The sequence below is a fragment of the Neophocaena asiaeorientalis genome, unplaced genomic scaffold, assembly GCF_003031525.2.
Source record: "Neophocaena asiaeorientalis asiaeorientalis breed wild unplaced genomic scaffold, Neophocaena_asiaeorientalis_V1.1 scaffold143, whole genome shotgun sequence".
NCBI classification, from domain to species: Eukaryota; Metazoa; Chordata; class Mammalia; order Artiodactyla; family Phocoenidae; genus Neophocaena; species Neophocaena asiaeorientalis.
This window is the reverse complement of record NW_020175536.1, coordinates 1,951,200-1,968,353: the sequence shown is the minus strand read 5'-3', so window position 1 is coordinate 1,968,353 and position 17,154 is coordinate 1,951,200. Positions and strand designations below refer to the sequence as shown.

Here is a 17,154-nt window from a genome sequence, read left to right as displayed (position 1 = left end):
TAAAACAGAATGACTTTAAGTATATCTAAGATTCTTTTCAATAATCCAGTTAGGAAAACATACCATACTCCAAAAAAGTTAAAAATAAAAAAATCTATTTCTTGTCAGGATCCATGTTGCTTAAAGCTTTTCTTCTTTCTCTCGTTTCTTTTTCCCCCCAAATCAATCAAGGGATTATGATAAGCTGTTTTATGTGAATGATGAAAGCGTTGTAAGTAATCTTTATGAGATTAATAATCTTTATAATCTTTTATAAATACCATAAATTATTTTTCAAAGTCATCACAAAATGATGTACGGACTTGTTGTTCTCAGATATTTCTATTTAAAAATGTATTACAGATTTTTAGCTTCAGCATTAAGGATTACTAGGCCTGTCTGTGAGTTCTAATTTTCCCTGACATATTTTTAGGGAGTTTATATAATGTTAGAGGTCTTCAGATACAGCTGTTTCTTCCCTAGAATGCAGTCTCCAAAAGATACAAGATTTTTCTCCTCTATAAGAAGAGCCACATGATCAAACACGTATGCCAAACACGTATATATGCCACGTATATAATTATCAGCACGTACAGATTGCCTTGATAGGTCAAGATGCCTCACTCAATTGTTGGCAGCTGGTGCTGGCTGTCTAATGGGTGTCTTGCTGCTTCTCCACATACAGAAGAAGATGCTTTTGCTTCCTCCAAGTATGGCAGTGGGTCCAAAAAGCAGCATACCAATGGAAAAGCTGAAGCTGCAGATCTTCCCCATGAGTTTTTATTGTTTGCCCTTCAAAGCTTAATTTTACTTTCTAAAGCAAAGAATTTTTTTCCCTAGTTGTGCTCCAAACTATCTATTCTCTAAGAGGAGTGTATTACAGTGGGAGCAACTCTTGAGTTTTCTCAGCACAATTATATAAGTGGTTATAAGACCTAAGGATTAAGTTCATATGAGAAAGTACATTTCCACATCAATAAAACTAGTCCAATGATAGCTTTTAGAGGATTTAAAGACGAATCAAATGGTGATTTTATGTTATACTCAAGAGCAGAAGTGAACTTAACGAAGTTTCCACTCTTACCCATGTGAATACAATTATTTTAAATAACAGTTTGAATAGACGTGTAATTATTGAATCATCAGAATTTAGTTGGCAAGTACTTTTTAAATAATTGCAAGGTACCAAGGGACATCTGCATTTCCGATAGCCAATGATTTCTTTTGTATTTTGTTAATGTTATTATTTGATTTCTCAGAGAAAAACATGAAAATATCAAATAAGAATGCTATACGGAACAGAGGGCCCAGTTTAATTTCACGGATAAGCCTTGAAGTAACATTTATTCCTTTAGCGGCAAAACATGAAATACAGATTCATAAGCCTTGAGTGGCAAAGTTCTACAAGATTTTAAGGCAACGGGGTCCTTCTCTACAAAAGTTAACAACATTTTTTCCCCCAAATAAGTGCTTTTTTCTAATTTAGAGAACAATATGATAGTTTTCCTTATTACAAATAAAAAATAAACAAAAGTGTTTCAAAAACACACATTTCCTCAGAGAAAAAGTAATGCATTATATCGATAATAGTGCAGCATCCAAGGCAGCAGGTAAATATTTAATCTCTTCAAGCCTCAATTTATTCTCTTCAAGTGGGGATGGTATCTCAACTTCGTAAGATACGTTATAAGGATTAAATGAGATAAGGTATGAAGAAAAAAAAATTAGTACTGTGTCAAGAATATAGGGGGCACAAAATGAAAAGTAGCCCTATATTCAAATTTTAGACAGAATTTCTGGCAAGATTTACTAGTTTCCCTCCATTCTGGATTATGTTTTCCTAAGAGCTTCATTAAAAATTAAATTGCATGACTGTTAGTACTGTACCGCACCCCACAACTTGTGTGCTCTTCCCCCCTCTGTAGTTTTCCTTTTTTTCTCATTATAAAGCTTAACTTTTACTCATGATGGAAAATAAAGAAAAACACAGAGAACAAACAAAAATTCTTCATAATTTCTTCATACGAAAACTACTACTGTTAACATGGTGATTTCTATCCTTCCAATGTTTTTCTAAGCATACATATGTAGATGCATAAATATAAATTTACTAGAGATCATGATGTTTTACAACTTTGTAATTTCCTTTTCCCCATAATTCCCCCAAACATAAATTTTAATAATGTTACAGTAATAAATTATGCTTTTAACCATGAATTTAGGTGATGAGTACATGACAGTTCCCTCTGGGGCCCTCACAGGTGACATATTTTAAAGATAGCTGTGATCGCTAATGATCTAATTATTTTAAAAAATCTACTGAGTTTCTATGCCTGAGTTATCACATTTATAATTAGTAAATTTACTAAGCTAATCACACTATTACAATGAATTAACTAAAAGCCAAGGGTAATTTAGGGAAAAAAAAAAAAAAAGAAGATAACCTTTTCAATTACAGTCATTCTGCTGTAACACAATACATGTGCCCCTAAAAATTCACTGCACTGTGTAAAATCACGCGACAAAACCACAGGCTTATGGGGAAAGTGAAGTTAACGGCACAATACTAAAAGAAGTGCATCCGTTTCACACTTTAAAAAAGGAACCTAATAAAAAATAGTATCAAAGTTTCACACACATTAAATTGCTAAAAAATATATAAGCATTACAGTAAATATGGCCCATCACCTTGAAAAAGATCTGAAGATTGTTTATGGAAGTGCGTGCTGGAGGGTCTACAGCTTGTGAGTTATGAAGCAGTGGAAGGAAGATGATCTGAAATTGGATGGAAAGTTGTGACACCAGATGTGGAGGGACAGAGCTCAAAACACACTGGTGAACTGAGGTGGAGGGTGAATGTTTGAGCAACATGTGTGTTTAGGGTATTCCTAGGCAGTTCAGGTCAACTAGGTGTGGTTCTCTGAATTCACCTAGTATTTCTCTTGGATGAAACTGCCCATAAGCAAATGCAAAATTCACCATCATGCTCAAATTATTCCCTACATCAATTGGAACAAATCTGCATAAGTGTTACAGCAGAATTAACAGCATGTTGCATTATGACACTACGTCAGTGAAGCACAGCTCTCATTAAGACAGAAAGGAATACTAAAAAAGTTTATTATCCCTATGGACCAGACGGCTCAAGACTATTTAATAAATAGATGTGAAATTGTTTTTATTTAAAAAAAAAAAAGTTAATTTGACAAAGTTCACAGGCAAGGTGAAGGCAATGAGAAAAACTCAAGTGTGGAAATTCTGCTTTTAATTGTCATATAGTTCATGATAAGTAATACTCTATAAATAAATATTTATCTTCCTTATATCAAAGATTTAGCCATAATAAAAAAGAAAAGTAAAAACAAAACCAGGGTTAATTCAGGCAGTTTATAATTAGATTTGCATTATTTGAAGACCAAATCCACAGAAAAAGATACCCAATTTTATCAAGAAAAATGAGATGTTCTGATATCATTAGAGTGATAAAACAGGATATATATCGCAGATAACCATCAATTACTTTCTGTTGTATAGTTAAACTATGTTTTTAAAAATATAATGACAAATCACATTTGCAAATTCCAAAGTTAGAATCAAGTAAACCAGCAAAATTTCTATCACCCAAAGGTTTTTTTAAATATTTATAAGAAATATAGCTAAGTTACTCATAGAAACACTAGATCAGTAGACCATTCCCTCCCATGCTAGACAGAATAAAATCCAAATTATCTTAATATTTCTTCTGCTTTTAAAGGCTCTTAGAAGACAAAACCCAAGTCTATTACCTCTCTTGATTATGACTATATCCAACAACTCTCAATCAAGAAATGCAAAGGTATTCACTTATATCAGAGTTTATAGATTTATAAAGGGAAATGAAATAAAATCATCAGGGCACATGCATGAAAACTCATGACAACTAGTAAACAAACACAAAAGCAGTTCACTTCTATTTACGAGATAGAAATGGGTGTAAAACATTGAATTTCTATATGCCTTCCTTTTATTTCTGGATATTGAGAATTTCTATCTAGGTTGAGGGAACGTAAACATATAGGACAACGGTTGGAGGTGTGGTCATCATAGTTTTAAGCAAGTTAGCTTGTGTACCTGATCTCCTCATCTACGAAATGGGGTTAATAATTCTACCTACCTCATAGGGTCGTATAGTGTAAAGCCTAAAATTAAGGCTCAATATTACGTGCTGCCTAGGTATCTGATGAAATCAGGAAGACCTCAAATGGCTCAAACGCAAGTTCCTCTCCCCACTCTGCTCATGCAGATAAGGTCCCTTGGCGAAATAACCCTTCTTATCAAATGGACCAGGTGCAATTCCTGCTGATCTCTGAGTGGCAGGTTTCAGTTCCCCACCAGCCATGGAATTACTCAAGCAAGACAATCACAGATTCCCACAGGAACCAGTAGATACCTCACTTTCTTGATACTACAAAACCTCCCTCCCAGGGCCCCTGATTGCTCACGTCTGAGTGCAACCTCCCCATGGCTTGAGTGGCATGCGGTGTTTTCTTTCCCTGGGCTGTGGTATATGTAACTAATAAACTGTTGATCTCACCTGTCCAGTGTTGAGCGTTGTTTCTTTGGTGATCCCCGTGACCCAAATCCCTTCCTCACTAATGGGGTGAATAAAAGGCTATTGAAACAGATAGTAAAAACATTATATGAGCTAATACCTGTCAAGCTCTTAAAACAGTGCCATATTATCTACTACATGTGTTTGCTATTATTAGAATTATGCAACATCAAGTTCATAAAGTTCGGTGTAACTAGTCAAAGTGTTTAATCATTATCTAACAAGTCAAAGAAAAGATTTATAGACTAGACTGGATTTAGAAAACTATTAATTGACTCACAGTAGTCGCTTAATTCAATATTTTGCTCAACAAATGACCCAGACAGTTAAAAATGGAAAACAAAATTAGAAAATAAAGCTACTTAAGTTAGAAACACTCATTTACAAAATAATTGGTTATAGATACTCTATAATGTGATGCTCATTTTCAAGAATTAAAATTTAGATTTAAAAAAATCCTTGAAAATGCAGAAAGTCATCAAGATCACATCACTCTGCCTTAAAAATAAGAACAAGTATTTGATATTTAATACTTGATTAACCTTTTTGTCGATACACTAGCATATTTGGGTGATTGAAGTTTTATTCATGACTTCATAATTGCTAAAGATAAATAATAATCTATGATTATCTATAAAAAGCCAAAAGGGTATACGTTTTCCTTTTTACCTCCCTTCATAATAATTTAGAAAAGGTCTTCCCTTCCAACCACACAGTAAGCTCTCTAAAATCTAGGTCATATTCTGCACACCTTCGTATTCTTCAAAAACCCTTGAACATAAATACCAATTAAGTAACTGTAAATTAAATTATTTCACAAATTAAGCATCTTTTCCTATCTTTAGGTCTTAATTGAAAACACCTCTAGATTAATATATAATGTTCAAATTACAGATTTGATACACTTCTGAAAATACAATGTCTCACCTACCATACAGTATAAAAGCAAAAGAATACAATTGCAGCTATCTTTTGAATTCTAAGTTAAAGAGAAAAAACTAGTTTTCTGATTAAATATTAGTAAGTACATAAGGTTCCTAAAGGGAAATCCTGGAATGATTGCTATGATAACATAAAGGAATATGGTATAGAAACAGCTACGATACCTTCATTCATTTTCAGATTGTATACATCTGTGACTACATGTCTGAGTTCTCATTAGCCACCTACACATACATTATTATTCCCTTGGCAGTTTATCTGTAGCTTCGATGGTTATCTATTAAATGCATGAACTTTTGTTTTCATCTCAAGGCATCTTCAATTTACCATCTCACTTGGATTTGCTCTCAGCACTATCCTTCACTTAATTTGTTCTACTCTATTATTTCAAAATGCTGAGAGTCTTAACATTTTTATAAAAGACATATTTATTGTTAAAACAAACAAAAGGCAATGAAGAGAAACAGATGGTAAAAATAATTTCCAGTAACCTCACCACCCAGAAACAAATACTATTTATTTTGGAGTCTCTCCTTCTGTATTATCTTTTTATTTTTTTTTTAAAAAGGAAAAACCTAATATCCTTAATAAAGGTTTTTTTTTTCCACCCAATAACCTATTATGGACATCAGTTCACATCAACACATAGATCTACATCCTGAGAGTTGTCTAGTGCTCCACTGCATTTATGTCACATAATTTGTTTAATCAATTCCCTTGTTAACGGTAACATCAGAGTATTAAGTATTTACTGATGATACGTTTAAGTTGAGAGATGATTCAACTGGAAATTAACCCCATACTAAGATAAGGCTTAGTCAAGGAGGAAATGAATACAGGAAAGAAAAGGACAAAAGAAGATTACAAAGGATAACGTGGTCTTACTCTTTAACCTCTAATATACAGCACACTCCTGACATTTACGGAAGGCTAGGTGGCCCAACAATGAGAACTACAGGGCTTTACCTCTTAAGTGGGTGTGGATGCAAGAGGCAACAAGGGAGGTGGTTGCCAGGGAAGTCTTTTAACAGGAGAAGTAATGCACAGATCCCCAACTGTAGGAACCAGTTACAAAAAGATGGCAGAAATTGTTAAGCTTTTATTTTAATCTTGTCATTGTTTCCAGTGTTTCAGAGATAATTCTGTTTAACTATAATCAAGAATGGCCCAGGGCTTCCCTGGTGGCGCAGTGGCTGAGAGTCCGCCTGCCGATGCAGGGGACGCGGGTTTATGCCCCGGTCCGGGAAGATCCCACATGCCGCGGAGCGGCTGTGCCCGTGAGCCAAGGCCGCTGAGCCTGCACGTTCGGAGCCTGTGCTCCACAACAGTGAGAGGTCCGCGTACCGCAAAAAAAAAAAAAAAAAAAGAAGGGCCCATAATTTAGTCAGTATTTTTATTCCTTATGAGAATAAAATTACAGCCAGACCTAGGCAACCCTTTTTTCTCAGGGACCCAATTCTAATCTTATATCTGAGCTCCTCAAATTTTCTATTAACCTGAAGATAACAATTAGCACTCATTAATTAAGGGAAGGAATTGTTGTATAGCATTTTGAAATACTCCGACAAAAAGTGCTATGTAAAGAAAGACGTTATGCTAGCTTAATCAGTCATGCAATAACTGACAGGAAATAGTCTCATACCTTAGTTTTGCTGTACTGCTATTTTAGACCATGAAAATGCCTTTTAAAATTTCCTTTTTTATAAGTCTCAAAGTCAAAAGCTGACTGCCCATTGCCATGGAGACAGTTCTATTTAAGGTACTACATTAGTCCTTTCCTCACAGAAGGAGGATAAAAAAGTGGTCAATAAAAAGGCATCGATCTCCACGGTTTAGAATTAAGTCACTAAAAATGCTTCTTGCGCAGCCAACACATAAGGGAAATTTGGGAGTGGGTTAGAAGGGGGCAATTTAATACAGTCCATTATTTTTCCTGAGTAAGAGCAACACAGGTTAAATTTTAGTACTAAGGCAGAGACAATATGAAGAAAACTCCCATTACCTCAAAATTAGATGCAACAAAATAAAAGTACTTATATTCACTATCCTAGATGAACTGCAACTAACTGGAACTATCTTTCCTTTTCAAAGAGCAATCTTTTATCCTTTTATCTAGGGCCCGTGTGTAATATACATTCCTTAAGTTTGTTTTATTTTAATTTTCAGGCTTCCTGACATCCCATTTGTAATTGAAGAGTAAGCTACCTGTTTACAGGTAAAAAAGAACACTCATAATTTATATACATATTTACTCTTATCTAAGAGACTCAAAATAATTTAAAAAAGACAATGTGGCAATTCTAAATCTGTCTTTAAGACACATATATTCATTTCTCCTTCTATTTAAGAAAAAAATGTCTAAGATAATTTATTTTCCATGAAAACTTAAAACATCAATCTTCCTTGCAATAAAAGTCACCTAAGATGATAAAACCCATCAGAGTCTACCAGTGTTAGTGCTAAAACACCTATTTTTATGTAGACAAGCAATTCCAGGAGATATTTTCACTTGATTTCAGTCATAAACAAGTTTCCAAAACCCATCTCTTTTTTTCCTTAAGCTGAAGTTCAGAATCTAGCAACAATGTAATAACATTTTTCTCAAGGTAAGAGCAAATTGTACCTGAAAGTCTCAAATCTGTATTTTTAAAACAGGCAAAAGAAATCTTCCTGATTCTAGAGCTGGTACTTGCCATTATTATCTCTAAAGAGTAGAGCTTTAGAATCAATTTAATTGGAAACAATTTCCTCCTTTCCCATATTTCTCAAATAATTGATAACGCATACTGAACATAAAATGGATGTATAAATTTTGATTTGTAGAAGTATTTAGATAAGAATCCTAGACTAGTAATTTTCAATCCATAGAGTGCATCGGTATCACCTGGGGGGCTTATTCAACTACAGATTGATGGGTCCCACCTCCAGAGTTTCCGATTCAGCGGGTCTGGGATGGGGTACAGGAATTTGCACTTCTAACGAAGTCCCAGGTGATGCTGATGCTGCAAGCTCCAGGACCACACTTCAAGAACCATTGTCCTAGACCTTAAACAAACTCCTTAGATAATTGTTATTCCTTGTTAATAAATTACTTCAATCTTTCCCAAAATGAACCATTTTAAAGAAAACAATAGCTTCAGTCCCTCGGGGAAAACAGTAAATCATAGCAATTTGGAAAGGCTATTAATTCAATCAAGACTATGTTAATTCCTAAAAAACTGCTATCTAGTGGTTGGATAACTGCTGTGAGGTTACAATGACGTTCAGGAAAATAACCCCCTGACCAGCAATAAATGGCTTGTGTCGCCTGTGAATCCTTGAAAAACAAGTATCTACTATTAAATTGTGCAGAGGAACTTAGTACTTGAATGTAAAATTTTCTTAGACATAACTGTAAATCAATTATGACAATTACATATGCTCCAGAAAATGTATATGTATCGAGTTTCTATGAGTCCCATCTAGCTTTTCCACTGACTTACATCTTCATTTTTAGAAATCTTTGATCTTGGATTGATTGATCCAAAACTGACAGCACATTATGTTTTAGTTTTCAAGTGCTCTACAGCTCTGTCAGACAGTTAATTACCCATAAACACTAAAATGCATTAAAATGACTATAAAGATAGAATAAAAGGAAATGGCCTTTTATAGTAACAGTGCACTCCTCTCCTTTTTTATGGTCATGAAATGCATACCTGTCGCTAAAAAAAGTGATGGACAAGTTAGGAGTTCTAGAGGACAAATTACTTCATTTTCATGACATCAGAGTACCTTTCATGAAACACAGTGGTTTGTTAAATGCTAAAATTACTAAATGCACACTGCCACGCATGTTCAAATTTTACTGGCACTCTAAAAGATTCAACTCCCTGTAGCACATTGATGGCAGGAACCTGAGTTAGTTTCTTACTCAGTAAGAAATTGTTCCTTAAAAATATCTGAAGTTAAATGAACTTATCATCCAGGTATTCATTAATTATCAAATCTTTCCATTTGCCATTGTGACAAATATGTTCTCTGCAATAGCTCTGATCCAGATCATTAGTAAAGGAAGCAATAGAAAAACACATAGATGTCATGTACTTACCTTGAGAAGTTTAACATCAATTAAACGTAAAATGTGTTCCATTAATATCTGCTGCTTAGACATTATGGAAATTTGTTTTTTTAAACCAAGTGCATCAGATTTGTGATTACTTCATAAGATAGAAGAACAAGAATGATCATCCGTATCAATACATGGGTTATGTTAATTTAATTCTCCCATATATCATCATAACCATATGCAATCATAACAAGAGTTGGTCAGTAGAACTCCCTACCAGATGTAGTTTGGAGGACACATTATTAAAATGCATAGTTACCGATCTTCATTTCAATGAAAATTCTGAGTGACTGACTAGGTTTGAATCTTGCACATTGCACCAGCTGTGTCATTGCTCTGGGTATCATTAGATCTCAGGCATGGAAAATATCATATACTGATGCTTTTACAAATGTGGGACCTGGATAAATGGTGCCATATTATATTCACTGATTAAATGCTCAGTGTGAAATTTTTAAAGCTCATTTCCATAAAAAGTATTTTGAATAGCTAATGATTTTCCAGGTTTAAATTATTGATAGCCATCACTTCTACTCACCAGAAAGGGGTTTGTTTCCATGGAATTATCCTCCCCTCACACACACCCTCCAATACCAACATTCACGTATCTCTGCATTCAGGTACTACTCTTGTCAGCTCTGGAGCATGTGTTCATTTCATTTAATGTTCTTGAGTGCCGCTATGTGAATGTTGGTTGAGGAAGGTAGATAAGGAATTAGGACTGTAATGGAATAAGACAGAGTTCAACTCTTTAAAATTATTTACTATAAAAAAACTACAGGGCTTCCCTGGTGGCGCAGTGGTTGAGAGTCCGCCTGCCGATGCAGGGGACACAGGTTCGTGCCCCCGAACCGGGAAGATCCCACATGCCGCGGAGCAGCTGGGCCCGTGAGCCATGGCCGCTGAGCCTGCGCGTCCGGAGCCTGTGCTCCGCAACGGGAGAGGCCACAGCAGTGAGAGGCCCGCGTACCGCAAAAAAACCAAAAACAAACAAAAACTACAATGCTTGTTGCACTGCCAATCTGTAGTCATAGGAATGTCTATGGAGCTACTGTATATTCTCTTCATGTGAGACCTCAAAGATTGTATGAGTAACAGAGCTCTGTGATACTAACACGGGGACTCCGGCCAGCACAAAAACAGATTCTTAAGTGATTAGTTGTGCACTGTGACATATCAATCCAAACAGCTCATATTAGATTTTGGAAAACTCTCGAAATGTAACTTTAATTAAAATGTTAGCCTCTGTAATACTAATGGCACTTCCACTGAACTCAAACAAGGTGTAACAATTTCAAAAGAGGTAAAAAACACTGTTTATAGGTGCTAAATGATCTGACAAATGTGCTTTCAAGTATATTCAGTATCTACAGATTTTTAAAGTTTTACTTTGGATCTATCCAAATTACATGCTCTCTATCCAGGTACTAAATAGGCAGGTCATTCCAGTTAGATGTTTTTACAAATGGTAATGTTTATTACATAGTTGGCTTTTGATTAATTTTGTACACCAATGAAAGTAGATAGAATTACATAGAAAAAACTTTTTAATAGGCCTATCAGAAAGGTCACCTAACCGAGGTCTCTGATGCAAAATGCTTTGCACTGCTTCTACACCAAGAGGTCAGCAAACTTCTGACTGCTGGCTAAATCTGGCCTGCCACCTCTTTTTCTGCTGCTTGGGAGCTAGGAATGGGTTTTATATTTTTAAATGACTGAAAAAAAAAATCAAAAGAATGTTCATGACATGTGAAAATTATACAAAATGACAATTTCAGGACCCCTAAATAAAGTTGTATTGGAATAAAGCTGAATCCATTCTTTAATGAATTGTCTGTGGCTGGTTTCACAATACAGAGGCAGAAGTGAGTAGCTGTCACAGAGACAGCTACTTAGCCCTTACTTTGGGCCAGCAAGCCTAAAATACCTACTATCTACCCCTTTATAGAAACAGTTGCCAAACATGACCTATACTATCTGCCAAGGGAGGGGCATAATCTTGAAGATCTCTTTGTGAGATCCAGGTGTGTGTTGCAACTCATCACATTGCTTAGGCAAGAACCCTGACTTGGGGTCCTCACTTGGGGTTCTTTCTGCGTCTAACAGGCAGGTGCACTTCATGTCTGTTGAATGAATAAATGAATGAAAGATATTCACAAAGTTTGTGAGTGGTTTATAAATGTTTACAGCCTTTACATTTCTTGCCTGCTTAAGAATATGAAAGCCATTAAAGGGTGACAGCATTGAGACACAGAATGAGTGTAAAATGGCAATCCATATATTTTTACCAAAAAAGGAAAATTGTTTCTACAATCCTGTTTACCAAAATATATATTTCCCCTCATTTTTAAGGGCACTAAATATTAAATAGGTCTCTAGCATAGTCAAAAGAATACTTTTAAGTTCATGTTAATCTTGGGTGCTCAATAATCAACATACTTTGTGTAAAGAATATTAGAACCTAGACCTTGTAGTCATTTTAATAGTTGTACAATATAAAACAACTGATATTTCACAAGATTATTAACTATATGTCATACTTAAAAAAATAAAACTATACCACAAATAGGATTCCACACTCCATCTGAGAATTCATTAATTTCAAGTAATATATTATACAAAAAAGCTTTGATAAAAGAATTTGAGCATCACTTGGGGTTTAGTGCTAAGGTACCTTTAGCTTAGGTGATCTTTGTTTTGTTTTAATTCTTTTTGAGTGGAGTAAACTTGCTGGGCTGATTTGTTTTCTTTATTAATTTATATCAAAAGAATTAAGATACACATGTTAAATTCCTAATTTCAAATAAAAAGGAAACTTGCTGGGGAGTTAAAATGGATAATTTTTTTCATTTATATTACCTTAAAGACAACAATGGGTAGTAGAAACAGCTTAAAATGCACCATTCTGGACTAGAGTCTTACTGAGCACAAAGTGAACAAAGATAGGCCAGCTTGATACTGGCCCTTGGTTATCTCAACATCCTGATTATCATCCAATTTTTATCCCTTCCATCAACTCCTGCTTGAATATTGGATGAGACTGCAGTCTTCCTATTAGACACAACAACCAATAACCAAACATATCCTCAGAGTGAACATATTAAAAAATATATTTTGTCAAAATCATTACCCTTCTTAGTGTTAAGCATACAAGTTAGGAAAGATAGCTCCAGTGAAGCAGTTACTTACGATTTCACAATGTATCTTCCCCTGGAAACAATCTTATACCTAGTAGTTAGGTTTCCAGCCTAATCAGTAAATGGCTATTAAGAATACTAGTTACATTAATAGTACTGCAGAACCTAACTAGATATCTTAACTGTGTTTCTACAGAAAACTCTCAAGAGTTCCAATTAACAAATAGCAAAACCACGTCTTCCCACAAATCTCTCTCCCTTTGTAAGACAAAAAACTCTTCTGCAGACACAGTATTGTAGGGGTGTTGGCAGGGGAAGGCAAGTGGAAGGATGAAGTCCCAGGGTTTCCTCGTTTTCTTTCATTATCATTGTTGCCTTAACACAGGAAGCCAAAATGAATAGTGGAGGGACTTCCCTGGCAGCACAGTGGTTAAGAATCTGACTGCCAATGCAGGGGACACGGGTTCGATCCCTGGTCCAGAAAGATCCCACATGCTGCGGAGCAACTAAGCCCGTGCGCCGCAACTACTGAGCCTGCGCTCTAGAGTCCGTGAGCCACAACAACTGAGCCTGCGTGCCGCAACTACTGAAGCCCACATGCCTAGAGCTCATGCTCTGCAACAAGAGAAGCTGCCGCTGAGAAGCCGCACACCTCAACGAAGAGTAGCCCCCACTCACCGCAACTAGAGAATGCCCGCACACAGTGACGAAGACCCAACGCAGCCAAAAATAAAAATTAATTAATTAATTAAATAAAATGAACAGTGGAAATAATCATTCATGCTACTTATCTTCATAAATTAACTCTTTGTTACTGCAAAAAAAATTTTACCAAAAAGTGAGAATGTTTTCTAGAGGTCCTCTTTATGAGACACAATATGTAAAATGTTTCTAGACAGTGTCGTTGGTCACAGACATTATAGCACTATTGAATGAATCAATGTTATTGAACTAATGTATGGCTGGTTGGCAAAAGGAGTCGGTCAAAGTTTGCTGGGAAATTAGGAAAAATACAACCTGGGATAAGAATGGTCACAAAATTAACAATAGATTTACACAGATAAAACAATGAACTAGATAGGTCAAAACTGTTCAATGAGAACTTCAATTTGATTCTCATTGATTTAATCTTATAAAGAGAAAAAATTACATTTTTCATGTAAAATTAAAGTAGTAGAAAATATCTGAACTTGAAATCACTCCTATTAGTCTCAAGTAATCAGGTCCTATTGTTTCATTAATTTTACGTTTTCTGAATCTTGTACATAAAGAAAACATGTGAAGTACAAGGGAATGCAGTGTTTATAGCTGTATAAAGAGCCAGGCTTTGGAGTTAGACTGGTTTTAAATCCTGAGTCTGTCACTTATTGGTACTATGATTTTTAAGCAAGTAACTAAGGCTCTCTGAGCTCTAGTTTCTTCATCCATAAAGTGTGAATAATAATTCTTTATAGGTTTGTTGTGATGATTAAATATAATAATACACATGTAGGGCCTGAATACTTAGCACAGTCCATGGCACATAGGTGGTATTCAATAGAAGCTGCTATTGTTATTGACATTATAAAATGCATTTCAAAACTAAGAGTTACAGTCTCAGATAATTACCATAATCTTCCACAAAATCCAGTTTTAGTTACCTGTGAGGTAAATTTGACCTTTCTAATTCTGCATATATCTAAAACAAAGAAAGAGAGATTTCATTTCTTCAAATGCCTAGTTCCATCTTTGCAATATAGGAAGATGTAAAAATAAAATATATATCTAGAAATGAGAACATATACCTGCAGTACAGGTAGCTATTAATTAGTAGAGAAAGTAAGTCTTACTCAAATCTATACGTTAAAAAAATCTCTGGTACAAGAAATAACATGGCCCTAGTCAGCCAGTTTTACACTTGGTCATACTTACGCATATGCTATGTTCAATACATGCTTTGTGAAACATAGGTAAAATGGCTGTCATTCCTTATTAGCTTTGAGCAGCAAAATGCAACCCACCACTGAATAACCCATAACATTCACGTGTCCCTTAGCGTGGCAGTCAGTATTCTGGCCCATAGACCAATAAATAACTTCTGGGAGGATCTAAAAAGTAAAGGCTAGCTAAGAGGTAGTCCAGGTCTATGAAGAATTCTCTGGTTAACAGTTACCAAGGGTGATCTCCTTGGTGGCCAAGGAGATCAAAGTAAAAGACTTGGGGGAGGTAGAAGAGGGAAAGGCTTAGCCAGAATTCTCTGGTGAAACAAACCTCAGGAGGAGACCTGCAGAGAAATTGAGGTTTAAAGGTTACTCCTTTAAAGTAGCCTTCCCTTAGAGAAGTCTAGCAGATTCCAGGAGATGAACCATGTGTACCTATCAAAGCAATGGCCATTTTACATTTCTGAGAGAGACCAATTGCTAAGGCCAGTGTCCTGATCCTCTTAGTGAACTAACATTCTTGCTGCCTATCAGAACTCCCTCCAAAAAGTGGTATGATATTTAATTGAAACATTCTCATGGTCACAAAGATGAAAAAATAATTTTTGTTATTAAACTTCTCAAAGTGTTCAGATAAATCTTATCAATAAAGAGGACAAAATATGGCTATAAAGAACAGACAAACCTTGGAAAGTGAGAAAAGAGTTGTCATTTTCTTAGCTAGATTATACTGTATTCAATATAAATGTACTGCCAATATTTGCTAAAAATAAACTTTCCATTAACCTGATCCCAAATAAGAGGCAACCTAGTAGGGGAAAGATATATATAAATTTTAATTATAATTCAACACACAAAGTGCAATAAATGCAGTATACTTGACTAGCATGGCAGTCCAGAAGACAGAAGAAAAAAACGTTTGAAGATTAGGAAAGACTTTTTAGAGATGTCACAGTTGTTAAGAAAAAGTTTGAACAATAGAAATTCTACATGTTAACTGTAGGTTTAGATGGTATAGGATAGATATTTTCAAATAGTTTATACATCTACTCATACATTTAACGTAACTGTTAACACAATACACGACTAAATGTTTTGGCTTGGCAATGTATGTACTGTGTATTGTGAATTCCACCTCCTCCCTCTATCCCCACTCCTACCACAGTGATGTCTAATGTACAGGTCAGCTACTGGTAGTCATTCGTAGGTCTCACCAGATGTAATCAGATATATCTTATGCCCATGCCTTCAACACCACACTGAATTACAGGTAGTTGTTGGCTGCCATAGCTTTGTGTACAGGGTAACCCCCGCTCTCCCAACCCCGCCCCACACACACACAAAGTGGAAAATGCCCTATACCTTAGAGGGCTGCAATATTTAGGGACTTCCACATTCAGAGCTGTCCTATCTCCTGTCTACAGTAGTGGTTTTCTTGTTCTTTATTGAAACAATCTAGTTATCAGTAGTCTACATTGATACTCCTCTCTCTTCTGATTCTTGTCCCTTCTTCTGTTGCTTCTCCCACACTTCTCAGCTTTCAAGAAAAAAAGGCTAACTTTGCTACTCAGGGCCTTTCTTTCCTTTTCAGCCAAGAACCAACCAATTAGAGCACAATGGACATAATCTTTGGATCTGACCATTCTTTAGTTGTTGCATAGTAAGTACTAAGGAGAGCATTCCTTTAGAGCCAAAGAGCTTTGTTTTTGTCCATCCCCGGTTTCTACCAGGTAAAGGGATGCTCACAAAACTTACAGAAAGATATCTCTAGCTAGTCTAAGTCTTACTACAGCTCTTACTCCACTTATTGGGTTACATCCCAATAAATCCATCATAAATCAAAAATATCCTAGGTCAAAAATGCATTTAATACATCTAGCCTACCTTAAATGTGCTCAGGACAATTACATTAGCCTACAGTTGGGCAAAATCAACTAACACAAAGCCTATTTTATAATAAAGTGTTGAATACATCATGGAACTTACTGTATACTGTACTGAAGGTGAAAAACAGAATGATTGTATGTGTCTGGAATGGTCATAAGTAAATTGGCTGTTTACCTTCATGATCACATGGCAGACCGGGAGCTCCACTTGCTACTGCTGCCCAGCATCACAAGAGAGCATCATAAAGCATATCACTGGCCCAGGAAAAGATCAAAATTCAAAATTCAAAGATACAGTTTCTACTGAAAGCCTATCACCTTTGCACCACCATAAAGTCAAAAAATTGTAAGTCAAACCTTCCTCAATCAAGGACCATCTGTACTGTGGTACTAGAGAAGCTTCTGAGATGTCACTGAAAGGTGCTAGGCAGCATCTGCAAGTGATCCCCACATAGAACAGAGATGACTGGGTTGGGTTTATCTACATCTTCTGCCAGTGATATTAGCCTTTTATTTCCCCCATAGACACTCTAAAGAATTACATGTATATGCAACATACACTGCTGTCGGGATCTCTGGCTCAGCAGTTCTC

The 17,154-nt window shown here is 35.7% G+C and overlaps 1 protein-coding gene across 1 annotated transcript in view; it reads right to left on the bottom strand.

Moving 5' to 3' along the window:
• SESN3 (sestrin 3) overlaps positions 1 to 10,177 on the bottom strand; it is a 59,084-nt gene extending 48,907 nt beyond the window's left edge. Inside the window, exon 1 of the mRNA XM_024731266.1 lies at positions 10,159 to 10,177. The gene's annotated coding sequence lies outside the window, so the exon portion shown is untranslated. The remainder of the gene's footprint in view (positions 1 to 10,158) is intronic.
• Positions 10,178 to 17,154: the final 6,977 nt, after the last annotated feature.